Below are 6626 nucleotides of genomic sequence, written 5' to 3' on the forward strand. Positions count from 1 at the left end.
TATCAATTGCTGCAAGATTTTTCACTTCTACGATCATGTTTCTTCAGCAGCAATAGCAATAAATAAACACCAAACAAACCTGTTTCAGTGCAAAACCCTGCACTTTGCATTAAGAACCTTGAATTTTCCACAAAAATGCTTCTCTGACGTTTAGTTTGCACTCAAAAAGTACTGAAATGTGAGAAATGCATAAAAACCACTGTCATGTAGCCTAGCAGAAAGAAAACTTCTGAATTGACTTATCCTCTCTTCCCTCCAAGGAAAAAAGAGAATATTTACATCCGTACTTTTCTGAGTCAGAAACCTCCTTCACAACAGTCTGCTAATAAGTAAGGTACTTGGGTCATAAACGATTCAAAAATTATATAATTGAGCCTTTAAAAATTGTGAGGTTTTTTTTTTTTTTTTTTGCCCAGGTGTGGCTTCTCTGCCTTGGGTTTATTTCCCCCATTTGGGTCTTCCATCTCTCTGCCGATCTGTTTCCAAGCACAATTCAAAGTGCTGGTTTTAACCTATAAAGTCCTAAACAGCTTGAGTCCAAGTTATCTAAAAGACTGCATCTCCCTCTGTGAGCCTGCCTGTGCATTAAGATCATCAGCAGAGGCCTTTTTATCAGTCCCACCATCCTCACAAGCGTGCTTGGTGAAGACACGGGAGAGGGCCTTCTCTGTTGCCTCTCTCAGACTCTGAAATGCTCTCCCATGGGAAGCCAGGCTGTCCTTCCACAAGCAAAGACAGGCTTTTCAGACAGCCTTTTCTTTAGTGACTGGCTGTCACAGCGGAGTTTTTCAAAACGGATTGTTGTGCTCTGTTTTTAGTATTGGTTTTATTTACCACTTTAATATGACACTTAATTTTTTATTATTATTTTAAATTATTTGTATATTACTGTTTTTAGCTTTTAAATATTGTCCTTTTAATGTTGTAAGCCACCTTGGGTATTTTTAAGGAGAAAGGTGGGGTAAAAATATTTGAAAGAAAGAAAGAAAATAAATGTTACATATTGATCAAGGGCAGGGATGATCCTTGAGTAAATATTGTTGTGGGCAAGGAGTCATTTCTGCCACCCATCCTCATCCTGTGGTCGGGTTTACAGAGAACCTCCCCTCACTCCCACATACAGAGGAGTTTGGATGCTGAAAGTTCTGCTGCTGCTCCCTAAAATGATGTGTGTGAATCTGTACAGGGCTGGGAACAACATGCAAAAATCAGTGCATGCATGTGAGAAATCTTACCTGCAATTCCCCCTTGCCCTGGGAATTGTCTAACCCTTTGGGTGAATAGGGATTAAGTTGTGTTTTTCCTTAATTTCTCCCTCAAAATCCAAAATTCTATTGGGATAATTTCTTTGCTAGTCTCACCCTCACAGGTTGTGGCCAGGTGCGGGTCTTCTTTTTTACTCAGTCAGGAAGGATTCCTTTATCAGTCCTGGTCATACCACTTCCTTGCCTTTAATTGTAGTTAAGTGCTATAGAAAATTATTCTGCAGTGGCACCTTGTGTACTTATTCATGCACTCACTCACATTCTTGTGAGTGATTCTATTTCCCCAGCTGGCCTAAAGTTCTTTCTGTGATATGAACAGGTTTATCAGACAATAATTTCTTAAGGTGTTCTTCTATGTCTTCTCTCCTTACAAATTCCGTCATCTTACATTCTCATCAACAATTACCTGGCCTGGACCAGTCATAAGCCTACCGGTCTTATCTATATTGTTACCCAGACACAAATAATTTTTTTTTAGTCTATTACAGTTGGGCTACAAGACACAAGTTCATGTTTCACCAAAAAAAGCAAACATTTAACTTACTTTTTACTAGATGGAATTCACACCAATGTTTTAGATAATGACCTAAGCCTGACATTATTATCTATTCTGTTTCACACATCACCATGTAAAATATTTACTTCAGCGTGGATAGGGAGAGGTCCCAATATATCACAATTACATCTTGAGATTCAATGTCCTCTTACATTCTCTTCAACAATCACTTGATTTTATGAAAACATGAAACAAAAACTCAGAAATTCTACTAAGCAGTGATCATGGCAAAGAAGAGGGCACTTTGTGAGGAGGCCCCTTGCTTCCCCAGCTTTTTTTTCTCCTTCAGTTCTGCAGAGTTACTAAAATGCTATGACAGGCCCTACTACTTCTAGACTTTTCCAGAGCCATATCTATGAAGAGCCCTCTAATTCTTTTTGCTCTGTTTTCAGGGCACTTCTGCTCCAATTCTAAGATCCAAATACAATCTTTAATTATGAGGTGTCACTGGCTCTCTAAGGATGACATGGCATTGTAGGCCTCATGAAATTGCAGGTCTATATTCTTCATTATGTTCAACACACACACAATCACTCCTGCTGCAAGCTTTCTTCCTTGACCTTCAACATTCTTTTCTCAGTAGTAGCTTAATTTGGACCAAAAAAGAAAAAAGAAAAAAGAAAAACACATTCTTGTTCTTGTTCTTTTCTCTTACTGACAGGGATACCACATTCCTTGTCCTCTAACAGCTCAAGGAGAATAATGTTGCAGTTTCTCTTTCTCACCTACAAAGATAAGACAAGGATATAAATCCCTCCTTGTATTATAATCACCATTCATTCTTCAGCTGTAACCTACATTCTGGTTTTGACATAAACAGGGTGATATTCAAGCCATCACCCATACTTATTTCACATTACTTCTCAGCAGTTAGGCTAAATTTAACTAAAAATGGGAATTCCTCCCATCATTCTGCAGAACTCCAAACATTACCACGGGCAAAACTAAACCAGGCACCTTTCTGCTCAGCAAGTGTTCTACACATTAACATTTTAGAAATGATATAAAATATACCAAGAACTATCTCTAGCAATTATCCTCTGTGATAGATGATTTGTGAAGCATAACTTTCACTAGGATGCCCTAAATAACACTTATTATCAGTGACACCCCAATAACAAATCAAACATTTGAATTGGCTTTGAAAAGTTTATTTTTGACAGCAAACTTTTATCAGTTATTAATTGTAAAGGTTGTTGTGGGTTTTTAACTGTGTTCTGAAGGTTGTTCTTCCTAACATTTCAACAGTCTCTGTGGCCGGCATCTTCAGAGGATGGGAAGTAGCACACTGTGCTGTGGTGCAGTTTGTTTGGGAGTTGAGTATTTATGGCTGTGAGATCAGCTTTTGTCCTTTTCAGGAGATGGGTGATTATGGTGATCAGTGTGTTTTTGTTGTGGGTGTATTGTGTGATAAGAAGGAGAGATTATCTGTCACTGTGATTGATGGGTGTCGTTAGCTGGTCTTTTGTGTGTAGTGATCCCCGGTCCTTGTGGCTGGGTAAAGTTTATTGACCTTTTGCACTCTGTATTTTTCAGTGCTGGGAGCCAAGTTTTGTTGAGTTTCAAACTTTCTTCTTTTTTGTTGAAGTTCTGCTGGTGTTTGTGGATTTCAATGGCTTCCCTGTGCAGTCAAACGTAATGATTGCTGGTGTTGTCCAGTATTTCAGTATTTTGAAATAGAATTTCATGTCCAGCTTGTTTTAGGGCATGTTCAGCTACTGCCGGTTTTTCTGGCTGTTTTAGTTTGCAGTGCCTCTCATGTTCTTTGATTCTGTTGTGGATGCTTCATTTTGTAGTTCCAATATATACCTGGCCAAAACTGCAAGGTATCCGGTATACTCCTGCAGTGGTGAGGGTTTCCCTTCTGTCCTTTGCTGACCGTAACATTTGTTGTATTTTTGTGGTGGGCTTAAATACTGTTTGTAGGTTGTGTTTTTTAAAAGTTTCCCCATGCGGTTTGTGACCCCTTTGATGTATGGCAGAAATACTTTATTTGTGGGTGGCTGTTTTTCTTCTTCAGTTTGGTGTTTTCTTGGTTTGATGGCTCTTGTTATTTCATTTTTTGAGTAGCCATTTGCCTGTAGGGCCCAATTCAGATAGCTGAGTTCAGTGCTGAGAAACTGAGCTTCACATTTCCGATCTGCACGGTCTACCAGTGTTTTCATTATGGCTCTTTTTTGCTGTGGGTGGTGGTTGGAGTTTTTGTGCAGGTACCGGTCTGTGTGGGTGGGTTTTCTATAGACTTTGTGTCCCAATAGGAGGTCAGTTTTGTGTACAACCATGACATCTAAGAACGGGAGTTAGCCCTCTATTTCTTTTTCCATGGTGAATTGTATATTTGGGTGGATGCTGTTAAGATGGTTTAGAAATTCTTCCAATTTTTCTTCACTGTGGTTCCAAATTGCAAAGGTGTCATCCACATATCAGAACCAGACAGTGGGTGTGAAGGGTGCTGAAGCCAGGGCCAGTTTTTTGAAATGCTTCATGTAGAAGTTTGCTATAACCGGGCTGAGGAGGCTCCCCATGGCCACTCCATCTGTCTGTTAAGCCCGAAAAACCCACAACAACCATTAGATCCTGGCCGTGAAAGCCTTCGCGAATATATTAATTGTAAATTGTTAGTTAGGCCGATCACTTTCCTTTGTTACATGCTGTCAAGTCACCTCCAACCTATGATGACCCTATGAACGAGCAAAATGTCCTGTCCTCAACATCCTTGCTCAGATATTGTAAACTCAAGCCTGTGTCTACCCTTATAGAATCAGTCTATCTCATATTTGGTCTTCTCTTCGGGCTGCCTTCCACCTCTTCAAGAATTGTTATCTTTTCCAGGGAATAGTGCCTTCTCATGGTGTGTCCAAAGTAGGACAGTTTAATTTCATCATTTTTACCTCGAGAGATAGTTGATTTGTTCTAGGAACCACTTGTTTGCCTTTCTGTCAATCCAGGGTATCCACAAAGTTCTCCTTCAGCACCGTGTCTCAAACAAATATTTTTTTTCTTTGTTAACTTTTCTCACTGTTCACCCTTCACACATTCAAGTGCTAATTAGGAATACAATAGTATAGATCTGCGAAGGTGAAACTATGGCACATGTGCCACAGCTGGCCCACAGAGCCCTCTCTGTGGGCATGCAAGCCATAAGTCGCCATCTTACCTGTCTTCCAATCCCAGATTTTGGTACTCCCCTCTGCTGGTGCAGTGGTCCAGTGGAGAGATGCAATGGCAGCCATTACTGGTCTAGCCTGATGAGGAATTGCAGGAACAGTAAGTATTTTTCTGTTAATACCACCCATAGGGGGGCAGTTGTTTTTTCTAAACTAAAACCTCAGTATTCAGGTTTAATTGCAGTGTTCGCACTTTGAAATACATAAATTGGTTTTGTGTTGCAGTTTGGGCATTTGGGCTCAAAAAGGTTGGCCATAGAAGATCTCGGCCTTTGTCTCCAGTGACACATCCTTACACTTGATTATCTTTTCTAATTGTTTCAGCCTTTCCAAGTCTTCTGATTTCTTGGCTGCAGTCTCCATTTGGATTTATGATTGAAACAAGGTATACAAAATCTTTCATTATTTCAATTTCTTCATTGTCAACGTTAAAGTTATATAGTTCTTCTGTAGTCATGATTTTTGTCTTCTTAAAGTTCAACTGCAGTTCTACTTTGGCACTTTCTTCTTTCACTATCGCTGAAAGTCACTGCTGCTTTCTGCCAGAAATATGTTGTCATCTGCACATCTTAAATTACTCATCCCCCCCCACCAATTTTCATCTGAATCTAGTCCGCTTTTCTGTATATATTCTGCAGGCTTTCTTTGGCACTTTTTTCACTTTCGCTAAAAGTCATTTCAAGTCATTGCCACTTTCTGCTAGTATGCATATCTTGAAATTATCTTGAAGCATACCTATAACAATGATTTTTGTCTTCTTAATGTTCAATTGCAATCCTGCAGTCCGTTTCTTGTAAGCCTTGTTTTATTTCTATCTATTGCAACTAGGTATTTGCTTTTTATTTAGACACCTAAAGGAAAAGGTGCATTGCTTCTTTACTGATTTTCAAAGACATCTCATATATGTCCTTTTAGAATTAAGATTACACAAATGCACATTCTGTTTAATCTCTTTTTGAAAGGAACTTTACTCTAACTCAGCAGATTGTTGTCTCCTTTTCAGCAAGAAATATATGTTACCAGCCGCAGCCCACTCCATCTTGAGCAACATTTTCTCCAAACACAAGTCATTCTGTAAGTGTGCATTTTTGTTCTGCTCTAATCATGTCAACTTGTGTCATTAGGACTCCAATAGAGCATAAGAAGAAACTGGTTTCTTACTGGATGCTGCAGTGCCCCACTTACTTTAAGTCTTCTTAGATAAAAACAATCAACTGTTTTTACTTTAAAAATACTTATTTACAAAAGACAATGAAACAATGCTCCAAAGGTTATTTATATTAACAAAAATACAAAGACTCGAGGCTTCCCCCTCACCCCTTAATAAGCACTTACTCAGATTGACCAAACTGCTGTTTTATTTTAAAATCTGGGGCATACAAGCAGTCAGCATGGGAAAAAAAAAACATTTTTGTAATTTTCGTGGCTAGTACTAAACATTTATCTGGAATTTGAAAAAGAAACCTCAGGGTGTATGACTACAATCTATCCTGGGAGGACCCATGGACTGTGTATACTTCTTTAAGACACAATCAGATATAATTATGAGATATCTTTAGATACAGAAAGCAGTGCAGAAATTAATTAAATAGTAGTAAAGTAATTAAAATATTCTGATATATTTCTCTTCATGTGCAG

The 6626-nt window shown here is 38.8% G+C and overlaps 1 protein-coding gene and 1 long non-coding RNA gene across 11 annotated transcripts in view; one reads left to right on the plus strand and one right to left on the minus strand.

Annotated features, from left to right (window-relative positions):
- ZBTB20 (zinc finger and BTB domain containing 20) overlaps positions 1–6626 on the minus strand; it is a 675920-nt gene that overhangs the window by 408227 nt on the left and 261067 nt on the right. The window lies entirely within an intron of this gene.
- Positions 1–6626, plus strand: part of LOC144588024 (uncharacterized) — a 62019-nt gene that overhangs the window by 27370 nt on the left and 28023 nt on the right. The window contains exons 1-3 of the long non-coding RNA XR_013543328.1: positions 1–5088; positions 5313–5373; positions 5992–6062. The exon at positions 1–5088 is cut by the window's left edge and continues 27370 nt beyond it. This is a non-coding gene — a long non-coding RNA (uncharacterized LOC144588024). The remainder of the gene's footprint in view (positions 5089–5312; positions 5374–5991; positions 6063–6626) is intronic.

Source organism: Pogona vitticeps, chromosome 3 (genome assembly GCF_051106095.1).
Source record: "Pogona vitticeps strain Pit_001003342236 chromosome 3, PviZW2.1, whole genome shotgun sequence".
Taxonomy (NCBI): domain Eukaryota; kingdom Metazoa; phylum Chordata; class Lepidosauria; order Squamata; family Agamidae; genus Pogona; species Pogona vitticeps.